Raw genomic sequence first — 13,081 nt, 5'->3', positions numbered from 1 at the left:
TGTTCATTTGTGACAATGACGTGTTTGACACCATGAAAATAAAAAAAGATGACTGAGGACGATGAATGTGTGAAGATTGTTAGTAAAGATAAATGTTTCCATCCTCTTTGTTTTAACAGAGCATGTTAGAAAACAGACAGCACATAAGAACAAACAGTCAAAGCGTCAAACTCCTACATGCAGGCTGATGTCTAAGAGATGAAGATATGCAACTGCAGCTATAGAAAATACAGCAGATAAGATATTTTAGTAGATTGAGACCCTCCTCTTCCTCATTGTTAACATGAAGTCATTTCTTTCTGAGAGCTGAAGAGGAAGTGTTTCTGTGAGAGTGAGGGAGCTGCAGCAGCAGCAGAGCTCCGGACGTTTGACTCTGTAATAATGACCAGATAAACATCAGAAACACAAATGGTTAAAAGCCTCTGAGCCTCTTTCTCCACCCAACTACCTGTTCTCTCACCTTGAGTGTCAGTTTATTTCTTAAGTTTAAACTTTGTTTTAAAGTCTAAATGTACAGAAACATGAAGTATTTATTGTTACATGTATATCAGAGAGCAGAGAGAATTCACAGAAACAGTCTTTATGTGGTTTCTTGGTGGATGTAAAAAAAGAAATTGTGTTCAAGCAGGAAGAAATGGCTCAAAGACATTGTGAAGAAATGTGAAACAAACAAAAAATATGTAGAAAAGTTCAAAGAAAATGAGTGCAAGTCGAGATCAGATAGATGGAGGAGAGCTGGAAAACTGACCATTTTTGAGTTCCTCTAACTAAAAATGGAAATGTGAGTGGAGGAGGTGAGAAAGAGACACGAGCAGGGAGAAGTGGATTCAACAAGTGTTTAATGAAATGAGACATCCTTTGTTTTGGAACCTCAGCTTAATGTGATCTCAATTAAAAATGAAATTTGACCAAAATGCATTTTTACCCTGAAAGTAAAACCTTCCTCAAAGGATGCACTTGTCCAACCACTGAATAGATCTCTCTATTCTCTGTTGTAAAAATGACTTTTGGGAATTGCAGTATCCTCTCATCATGTTGTACTGAGGGCATCTATAAAGACACTATATAAATTAGACAAAATTTTTTTAATCCATCTGAATTCATCCATTGCACTTCTCTGTCTCACTTCTTTCTTATTCTTGACTGCCACAGTCTCTGAATTTATGACTCTTTAAGACTATTTGTACTTCCTGTGATTAGTGAGATGTCACTTCCTAATTACAACTTTATATTGTATATCAATTTTTCACATTTCTGAAATCCAGCTTTTTTTTCTTTTTCTTTTTTTTTCTTTTACAGTGGTATGACAATTTTTATAAGGAGAAATTGTGCATATTGAGTCCACTGATACAGGGTCCTTTTAAATTTGTGTGTATTTATGTGTTTGAGTGAGAGAGAAAGAATACAGGATGCTGTTTGCTTCAGCAAAACGTGGTCATAATGACCCCCGAAATCATCTGACCTGAGGCCTTTTACAGAGTAGTTATGCCTGTGGGCTCCCGCTCTGTGGGCTGCACCAATAAGCTGAATTCAGTTTTACTCAAAATTTATTCAGTGTTTTTATAAGCCAATTGGTGCTACCCTCCAAAATAGTCTGAGTTTATAATGTGGCCCCTTGTGAAAATGAATACTGTAAAGCTGTAGTGTTTTGCCTTTTACAGTCGTGTGAGCAAAGCAGGATAAAGGGTCCAGAGATACTGAAAGTATATTTAGGTATTTTATAGATAAATGTAAAAAAAACAAAAACAGAAATAGTGTAAACAGGATGTGCATTATGTGCCTACAGTAAACAACCTGGCATAGAGCAGAACTAGAGCACAGGTGTGTGTGTATATATATATATATATATCTACACATGAGAACAGCTGAGAGTAATGGGAGGAGGTGAGGTTGGTGTGATGCAAAATGAAAGATTGGTGACCTCTAGTGGAATGAAGGGGAGCGACAGGGAAACAATCTGTAAACTAAAGCTCATTCCACGGGCACTATACGACATTGTTCACAGCTTAAAAGATCAACCTGGTTCCATAAACACCAGAAAGCTAATCATAGCTATTGTGGTGACAGTAAGTAGAACTACACAATAAAAGACACATGGTTTTATTGTTTTGGCTGGTTGTTGAAATGAATTCAGATATTGGCAGCACAAATTATCTCCCTTCAATAAAGAAAAGCACACTGTAAAAAAAGATTCCGTAGAAAAACAGAAAATGTCCTGGTAATTTTCTGCCAGTACATTTTCCTTTTTTTTACGGAAGTTTGACGGACTTTTCTGTAAATGATAAAACGGAAAATTCTGTAGATTTACAGTATACTCTCTGTACTATTTACGGACATTTCCTTCAGCTATAAAACGGAAAATTCCGTTTATTCACAGTATATTTTCTGTATCATTAACTGATATTTTCCATTAATAGAAAAATTGAAATTTCTGTTTATATTACTATTTCCAACCATTTCTTTTCACTGTAACTCATTAAATATAGTTCTTTATATCCTTAAACGTACATTTCTATGCAATTACAACCTAGTACACCATATGCTCAAAAATTCATAAATTAAAACTTTTAAATTAATTTGTGCTTCAGTACACAACAACATTGGTACATTTAATGTTAAATATTCTTTTATTCTCCTTAACTCAAACACTATACTAAAATATAACAACAGCATCCATCTTGTCATAAAACGACTAAACAGCTGATACATGAACAAAATAACTCACAAGCTTTCAAATTTAAGCATTTTTATTTCCTTGAAATCAGGTTGCCCTCATGTAAATGTGTTTATTTATATTCATTCAAGTGGCTACCAAGTCTTTTCTTCAAACAGGACACCTGACAAACAAAAAATATAGTTAAGTTATATTTAACGATATGTTCACATTTATTAATATCCAGAGTACCTTTTAGTTAGAATCACTGCCTTGTGGTAGTTTTGACTCAGCCAAATGGTTAAGGTGTGGTTTACATCCATGTCTGTCCACTTATGGTACAGTATACACATGTAGTCCGTTATAGCCAAACACATTTGATTACTGAATTGCATTCACTTCATTAATGAAGTGAATGCAATTCATATTTGTGTGAACATTTGTCCGAGATTAACTCTTTGGGGTCTTTACCTTACAATATAACATACTTGACTGTTTAAGTCGTGCCACATGAATAAAACTGAACAGATCTAAAGAAGATGTTCCTGAACTTTGGGTTTATGCAAACAGGACGGATAGATAACCACAGAACTTTTCCACATATGATAACTAAAGCACAAAATAAATTAAGACAGATTACTGTCCCAAACTTGAAGATAAAAGTGCATTTACTGGACTTGTTTTGTCAGTGAGGAGCAAAGTACAACTAGAAGTGCTCGTTCTGATGAAAAGTTAAATTGTAAACAGCAGCGTAGTGAATAAGGATCCTCAGCAGTGACAACACTTAAACATCATAGTTCAAAATCCTTAATGCACACCTTTTTCTCTGTGTTCAAATGCCCTTAGCTGTTTAAGTAGAGGAAAAAGTCTGACATATTTCACGACCATTAAATGTTAGACAAGGCTCTGAAAATGAGGTTACGGTTACAAACAAAAACCTCTGCTTGTGTGCACACACCCTAAATCACAACACATAAGACAATAGTAAGACTAATTACTACAAAGTGACACCAGAGGCTGGAGAAGAGCAAGCATAAAGTGACACATTGTGTGTGCACAATTTCTCTTGTTACCACTCTTCATATACCAGTGTGACAAAGTCCTGAATGCAGCCTGCATGTTAGTCCATCAAGGTCCATCTGAGCTTTAAATAAAATACACTCAGCTTTTCCTTGGATTTTTAGAGTTGCTCAGTTCATACGGGAACTTCAGCAGTCGGGTTAACGTGTCGCTGTGTTGCTCCTCCATCTCAGCCATTGAGACTAGTCGTAATTTATTCTGAGGAAAAAAAGAAAACAACAAGACATTTTAAAAAATTTTGTATTTTTATAATTTTTTTACCTTGAACATAAACAACAGAAACAAAAAAAGGATTAGGGCTGTGCGATATGACGATATATATCAGATGACGATATAAAAATGTATCGTTTCATATTATACGCTATCATTTGTTTTGTGGTGTTGCAAAATAAACTGTTTACGGCAATATTTTTTTCATGGTTTTGATGGTCACTGTAGTGGCTATATTATTTCTTAAAGTTCTCTCCTTCTCTTATACTTACAATAACCACACTATGGACGGACAAGCGACTGTTTTTACACGCACTTTCGTTACCAACAGTGATGGTAAAACCATCGTGTGGCTCTGCCATCCGCTTGTTTATTTTCCACATAAACCTTTCACAATAAAGCTCAAGTTTCTGTTGAGACTTTTCAAAATGAACTGAAATGATATACATTATTCTCAAACATAAAATTTCAGAATATGCATCAAACAAATGACCTCAAATAAAAACATCAAGTAACTATAAATGGCGCTTACAGTCACCACACAAGGCACAGAGAATACCAGCATGGCCAGCAAGGATGAGGCAGAACCAGCTAGCGCCAAGCAGATGGACCAGTCAAAACAAATCGAGGACCTTATTGTTAAACAAGAGGCTACCTCTGTAGCATGGACATGGTTTGGTTATGAAAAGTCTGACACAAACTGGTCCCCACCACCACTCAAACACGACAAACCTCTTTAACCACCCACACAAGAATCACATGAAAGAGTTCCGAGAGAGTTTACGAATGAAAAGCAAAAAAAGAGCCGTCAGGTGCTCAAAATAATCCTTAGACTCAAACGTTAGAACAGGCTTTTCCTTGCAGCACGCTGTGTAACAAATACTCAGAAAGAAAATGGCGGCCGTTTAACTCATGTCTAAAATGTATAGTTTCATGCATCGGTCAAAACACTCGACTCCAGGTTAGAGCTGGGCGATAAAACGATAACGATATGTATTGCGAAATAACTTTTTCTCGATAGAAAATTAAACTATTGCGATAGACCTCATCTCTCTTGTCCTCTTAAAAAAAAAAAAAAAAAAGAACAGCCAATCCAAATTAAGTAGCGCAGAGCCGAACCAATCACAGCCGCAGCGTCCACGTCACATGACTTGTTACGTACAGCACAAGCGCCAAGGCACACGTGTATTTGTTTTTGCAGCCGGGCTGCCCGGGTAATGAAGGAAAGGAGTTTGCCGACTAGAGAAAAATCAACCGAGAGCGTGAGCGAAGGTTACCAAGAAAAAGATGATGGTTCCAATGCTGGAGAGATTGTCAAACGGAAGGGCCACAGAAGTTCCGTGGTGTGAAGGTATTTCGCTATTTCGAGTCTGACAAAAACAGAGTAGCGCGCACTGTAAATTGTGCCGAAAGCAAGTCTGGATATACAATAAAGCGGTGCATGCTCAATCTCTGACTGAAAGAGCTAATTCGTCATTCGGCTTTTGTCAGACTAAAGTAACTGTTAAAACTGTTTGAAAAGCTAACCTAAAACAAGGAGAGATTGATGCTACGTCCACACGTGCCGGGTATTTTTGAAAACGCAGATTTTTCTATGCGTTTGCACCTTTCGTCCCACACGTGAACGGCGTTTTCAGTCACTGAAAACGGAGATTTCTAAAACGCCTGCCAGGGTGGATATTTTCGAAAACTCCGTTTTGCATTTACGTGTGGACAAGAAAAACGGAGAAAACGTGGCGTCAAAGGTGTGCGCCTTTTTGACGTCACACTGTGCGCCACGTTATTGTTTCGTGAAATGAATTTCTACAATACTGTTACTGTTAATTGTACTCTCTGCAGTGTTTAAATGCTTACATATACACACATAGTTACTGTCCCTCCACACATATGACTCGGTTCTGTTTCTATGCCCCATCTTTGTTTACTATTTCCTACCGAGGCTTCTAGACTTCTGATTGGCCAACATTTCTACACGGTTAGGAATATATCGCCACCTGTTGCTTTGGCATGTTCCTAGCAGCGTTTTCCTTCATTTCTGCGTTTACGTGTGGGCGGGATTATTTTTAAAACGAAAACGGAAAATCTCCGTTTTCAAAAATACCCGTGTGCGTGTGGGCGTAGCCTGAGAATTTCCTTTTAGTTCTCAGTTTATTTGATATTGACAAAAGTTAGTCAATTTTGTCTGTTCTTCTGTAAAACGACCTAAGATTTATTTTTAGAATTAAAATTTTGTTTCTAAGTGGAATTGACAATTTAGTGGTCTGTTTTGTTTGTTCTATTTTGAAACTTAAACGCTTTAGCGGCTGCCTTTTGTGTAGTTTACAATATTTGCCTTTATCTGAAACTGAAGTCTCATGTTCCTTAAGTACATCTACCCTGTTGAACTTATTATGGGAAATAAATATTTTAATTAAAACAAGCTGCTAATTATTTCACATTTTACTTGTGAGCAACGGCACATTTAAATCTTACAAATATAGTTATTTGGCTTATATCGTGATATATATCGTTATCGCCTGAAATGAAAAAAAAAAAAAAAGCATATCGTGATATGAAAAAATCTTATATCGCCCAGCTCTACTCCAGGTACACGACGCCCAACTGAAAACACTTCACATAAGTCGAGTTGCCGAGAATCACAGAATTTACAGAAAATGCACTATTTTGTGACATATATCGTTATCAGGAGAGATATGTCTTATATTGGGATGCGAGATTTTGGTCATATCACACAGCCCTACAAATGATTATAATTCACATAGAGTTGCATACACATAACAACATTCTGTTGCAACAAAAGCAGTTTATAATTGAAGTAACATACAGTACATACCTTGAAAAACTAAATCAACCACAACATTAAACTCACCTTGTTTCTGTGGAAAAGGTGATCAGGGTTTTTCTTCATTTCCTGAGACCAGCTGCTCTGGATCATCACCAGCTTGCATCTTCATCTTCTTTTCACTCAGGGAAGTCTTTCCTTTGCTTGGCCATTGCTCTGCACTGGAAAACCAAAGTGTGTGATCAAAGGTGAAGTAAGGGATATTTTTCCACTGCAGGATTTAGAGTGCTTCAAGTAGTAATAGCTGTTGATCCATTTCTCAAATAATCTCTAAGGATCTGAATTTTTAAGAAAGATACCAATATCTCTGCTTATATTTGGCTAAAAGCTTGATATAGACATAACAGTATGTCAGCATCCCCCACAAGGCATATAAAGCTCCTGCACACCAGCACTGCGCTTACAATATAATTCAATCAAGATATAGTTATTATTGATTAATTATTGAATTTTTTAGTAATAATTATTAGTATTTAATCACATTAGCACAGTGGGGTGACAAAAATATTCCACATACTAGAAATGCTGCTCAGCATTTCATAAATTACATTTTCAACAAACGTTGGAGTAAAAACAAAGTTACAGGGAAAATGTGTCTGTCTGCAAATATTAACTAAACATTTCTATGTGCTACAAAATAGACATAATTGTAAATGTAATGAGCTGAAACTATACTTTCAATAATATTACCACTACAGTTTGTTAACCACCAAAATAATCTATGCTGGTCAGTTAGCCAAAAGTCTTTACTTTAGGAGCCCAAATCAGAGGCTAACATTAGCATTTGCTAGCGTCAGCCAGGAAGGTCTGAGGCTTAAACTAGGGTTAGTGTAACTTTGCCTGAAACCCTTTAAAGTGTACAGTAGAGCCAACTGTAAAACACAGGTATTTATATAGCACTTATTAGAGTCCTAAAATAATTTCTTCCTCTCTTTTCCCAATTATCTACATCGCTGACTTTCGCGAATTAGCTAGTTAGCAGTCACAGCTGTGTAATACCCAGAGAGACACAGACAGCTATAATATTTGTGAAAACTGGTTCAGCCACTGAAGGGCAAAACTGGTGGTATCACAGTAAAAATTATTTTTAACATTAACTAAATTGAAAAGCTTAAGTCATGTTAAACCTAAATAACGATTATTTAAAAAATGAGTCAGCAAAATATTCCTGACTTGTCTGGAGACATCCGAAACCAGTTAACAAATAAATTAACAATTCTTTCTAAATAAAAATGCGGAGTCTTTTGAAAAACATTATTTTAATAAAAGAAAACATGAGTTTTAATACTTACCACGGAAATTTGAAGGCAGTTTCTCCAACTCCAGAGTCCAAAATCCAGATGAAGCCTGAAAGAAGTCTAATGGCTGCTCTTGCTCTGACTTTTCCCTCCTTTTTGGGTTCTTTTTCCCACAATGCATTGCAGTAGTTGAGAAATACAGAAAAATACCTGTAAATGACTAATACGGAAAATTCCTTCACATTTATACAGTAGATTGTACTGTATTTTTACGGATTTTTTTTACAGTGCATTATACAAATGGATTTTTTTTTTATTGTTATTTAGTCACTAATATTAAATGCAGAGTCAAGAAGATAACTATATGACATGGATTAGTTGGTTTTAGGACCCAAATACAGAAGTAAACCAAAGTGAGCTTTTGTATTTGGCTGAATATGTTCAATAAGTCCAAAAAAGACAAACAATCAGAAACCAACATCCAAACTACAGGGAAACCACTAAGGCTTAGATAACAAGTGAGAGACAGCTGGCCAGAGACAAAGAGAAAACGAAGACAGGAGTATAACTGATGAATGATGATGATTCGGAGGGGAATGAGACCCAAGTGAATGTAATTAAACACAGGTGTAAACAATCAGGGCGGAGCAGAAGACCCCAGCAGAAAAAAGCAATTAACACAGCAAAGTGAAAGTAAAGTCACCTTCAAATGAAAACAGGAAAGAAGTAAAAGACAACTAAAACTAAAAGTACCTCTAAAGATGAGAAAAGAAAAGGTACAAGTACCTAAATGAGACAGACGCTGAATGCTGCAGGCCAGCTGCCATCTTTTCTCAGTTTATTTTACGGTCTTAAACTGAAACAACAAACAGATTTTTAATGAAATTTTAACCATCATATGTTTCTGACTACTAACAACATTAATGCCTATATAAAGTTTTTGTGGTTAGATAGAAAGACACTGGTTTGGTTTCATACAGAAAAGGTTTATATTGAGCAACTATCTTGTATCTTGTTTTCCATCCACCCAGTCTTGTCCTCATTTCATAACCTTGTGAAAGTAAACCAGGCATCAACTATATTTTCGTAAAAAAAATGCCAAAATAGATCCATCCATTTTCTTCTGCTTATCCGGGGCCGGGTCACGGGGACAGCAGCCCAAGCAGAGAAGCCCAAACCTCCCTCTCCCCAGCCACCTCCTCAAGCTTCACCCCTCACCCCAGGAGGCATCCTTGTCAGATGCCCGAACCACCTCAACTGGCTGCTTTGGATGTGGAGGAGCAGTGGCTCTACTCTGAGCCCCTCCCGGATGCCTGAAATTCTCACTCTATCTCAAAGGGAGAGCCACCCTATCCGGCATCTATCCGCAATTTCGGTCACTACCCACAGCTCGTGGCCATAGGTGAGGGCAGGGGCGTAGATCGACCGGTAAATTGAGAGCTTCGCTTTTAGACTCAGCTCTCTCTTCACCACAACAGACCAATCCATCTATCGATCTCCGGCTCCCTTCTACCATCACTCATGAACAAGAACTCCTCCACTTGGGGCAGGAACTCGTCCCTGACCCGGAGTGGGCACTCCACCCTTTTCCGGCTGAGGACCATGGCCTCAAATTTTGGAGGTGCCGATTCTCATTCCCACCGTTTCTGTCACGACCTGCAGGATCAGCAAGGCGCTGATCATAATATCCCTGCTCCTGGCTCTCTATCTCTATCTCTCTCCCTCCCTCTCTTGTTTTGCCGGGGCGGAACTCATGGTGGGTTCACGCCCTCGGTCCACGCCTTCCTGGATTGGGAACACCTGGGCCTCATCAGATCAGCTGGTATTTAAGATGGAGGAGGTCAGCTGTTCGACGCTGAATTGTTGTGAAGACCCTAATTCCCCGGACCCGTTCCCGTGTTTCCCCGTGTGGAGTGTGGAAAGAGTGACTGGTCGCTAGCGGAGAGAGAGATGTTGGAGTGAACACGTGTGTGATTCCCCAAACTGTCTCTGTTAAAACGCAACTCCGGAGTCCTGCGCGTGGATCCTCAGAGCAACCCGTGACAGCTTCACACTCAGCTGAGAACCGTTTCAGTGCAAGCTGTAGGCCATCACCCGATGAAGCCAACAGAACCACATCATCTGCAAAAAAAAAATACATACAAACTTGTGCCCAAGATGCTGACTTTGATTAATTTAAATATATGTAACTTTACCGTGTAATTTTGTTACACAAACAAAATGTAAAATATTAAATTTAATGTAATCTGGTCAAATGAAATTTATATGTTTGGTATATATTCAGGTATCGACCAAGCACATTCTATAATGATAAATTATCTGGATGAATAAACCTTTAAACTTACACATTTCAATTGCATTTAATTTAAAATAAGTGTTTTATGAATTTGAGTGTTAGTAATTTTTTTGAGTGTAATGTAATGCTAGAAGAGGACTTGCAATTTTAAAGTAAACAATCTGGATCAGCTGCCACATATATATATATTTTTGTTTTGTGTTTTTTTGTACATTTTTCAGTTAAAAGGAGGCCAAGGAGATTGGCCCTGTAATTGTCAGTGGAACTGGTGTCTGGTATGGTTGGTACTAGAACATTTGTTTCAAGACTGTTGGACCAGTACATATAATGTATAGGTTGGACTTCTAGGTTGGTTTGACTTTAGTTTAATTCCCTAGTTTAAATCATTATTTGCTAGTCTTGTGTTTTCTACTCCTTGGCAGTAAATTGGTTCTTATATAGTGCTTTTCTACTTGAGCACTTAAAATGCTTTATACAACATGCCTCATTCACACAAACACTTTTTCTACATTTAAGTGTTTTTTATCTAACATTCAGTATCTTGCCCACAGATACTTTGCCTACAGACTAGAGCAGCCAGGGCTCGAACCACCAACGTTCCAATCAGTGGATGATTTGTATGAAATGTATGAATTATTTGGGGGTGGGTGTGGCCTAGGAGGAGAGCCAGAATCACTCAAGAAACAAAAAGTTTGCTGTCTTTAAAAATCTCAAAGGTTATATGTCCTTGTTTGTACGGAAGTCTGGTGCAATATGTAGCTTCATTCACAATTGTGCAATGCTTGTTTGCATCCTTGTTTCTCTAATAGCATTTTCATGTTTCATGTCAGACGTGTTGTTGTGCTGCACAATTACTTTTATAATGCAGCAATACTGCATTGCATGCAAAACAAAAAAGGGGGAACAGAAAGGGATCTCAAAGCTGTTAAGTTCGTTGCTACGAGTTTTATTCACATCGATCAAGCATCCTTCAAAGAAACATCTGGCTTTAAAGATTAATTTGTTGGAATGCAGCAAGATAACATTAAAAATTAAATACACACCTTCAAAATAGAAGGAAAATGGAAACACAAAAACAACCATTTATATTTAAATGCCCTTATCATCTTTTTAATATAATAACAGCCGTTTTCGCTTCTTGGTTGCTGTTGTTGATCAGTGGGGTTTGACAGAAACAATGAGTCATAGCTGTTTCTGTCACAGTTTATTACAACATGCTCTTTATCATAATGTATCTGTGGCAAACAAACAGCAACAGCTGTGTTTTTTTTGTGTTTTTGAGTGTTTCTCTTCTCAGTGTCAGTCGCCTCATCTTACTGTCTGACTTTTTGTATTTATTGTTTTCATGTTTTTAAAATTCAGCTATTTCCCTTTTTTGCACGTAGCTCGTTGACTCAAACAAAAAACATTCCTATTAGAAACTTCTGGCTCTCAGTCCTCTGCTGAACCACATTTACCTCAAGAAATCCAAAACAATCTCATGAACTTCATCTACAGTTATTACTAAATAACAAATATCAGAAACGCAAAAATATTTAGTTTTTCTTTTTTTTTTAGCTTTTTTATTAAATTAGTGAGTTTTTGTACTTACTGTGTTTTTGTCCGTCTGTGCTTTATTAACTGAAATGAAAAAAAGTTGATTTCAGTTTAAAATGAAAATTCAAAATCATTCAAATTTCTCATTGTTAAATTTACCTTTAGTTCTTGTCCAGATGTTAACTGTGACAACAGTTATTGTAAGCACGGCTAAACCCACAGAGACAATAACGATTTTCAACAATAGAAAAAAATCTGTAAAAAGAATAGAAGCGTATAATTACTAAACTTCCTTACAGTTTTCTGGGGGTTTTTTTTGTGAAGATTAAGACTTTTGCACAGTATGTAGCTTGTAAGTTTATTGAAGGAAATATTTTAGGCGTTTCCTCACCTGAGGGCTGCTGACTGAAGGTAAACTGCTGCACTCTCTTTGTCTTAGTATCAGTCACTTCACACTTCAGTAACTGATATTTTGGTGAATGAATAAAATGAGACTTTGGAAATGAAACGGTGGTGGAGCAGTCAGTGTGTGAGGTCACTACTTGGTTGTTCTCTGTCCACATCGTGACCTTTAATCAGCCACTTCACTGTGTGACGGCACCTTCCATACGTCAACACAGAGCAGTTTAATGTCATCCTATCATTGTCCTCGTATTCATTCACTGTAAAACAAAATGAAATAACTTGAGATGAACACAGCACAAAGCAGACAAATGATCTGAATTACTGTAATTACAATCATCATATTTATTGTTTTAAAAAAAGAGTTTGAGATGAAAATATTTTGATGTAAATACTCACAGGTAATAACAGAGAGATCAAATAAAGAATGATGAACCAGAATTTTGTGACCCTCTGTTTCTCCTAATTGGTATTGTTTACAGGAATAAAGACCAACATCCTCAATCGTGAGCTTCTTTATACGCAGAGAACAGTTCGCTGTAACATTCAGTCTGTCTGATTTAGTTTTGACTTTTTCACTAATCTGTCCAAGTGTGATCAGCTCTGCTGCTGTTTTATTTCTTGAAATAAAGGTCCACATAGTACCATCACAGTTATTCTGCTCATCTATCACATTTACACAAGGCAGAGTGACGTCATCTCCAACTTTTGTAAAAAAGGATTTTTCATTTGCAAAAACTGTTGAGAAGATTCAAGAAAAATGTGGAAATAAATTAGAATACAGCAGTTTTTACAATCAAAGTGAAGATCATTTTAGACACAAG

This window comes from Oreochromis aureus, linkage group 15, assembly GCF_013358895.1.
Source record: "Oreochromis aureus strain Israel breed Guangdong linkage group 15, ZZ_aureus, whole genome shotgun sequence".
NCBI lineage: Eukaryota > Metazoa > Chordata > Actinopteri > Cichliformes > Cichlidae > Oreochromis > Oreochromis aureus.
The sequence above is the reverse complement of the archived record's forward strand: the minus strand, read 5'-3'. Positions refer to the sequence as shown.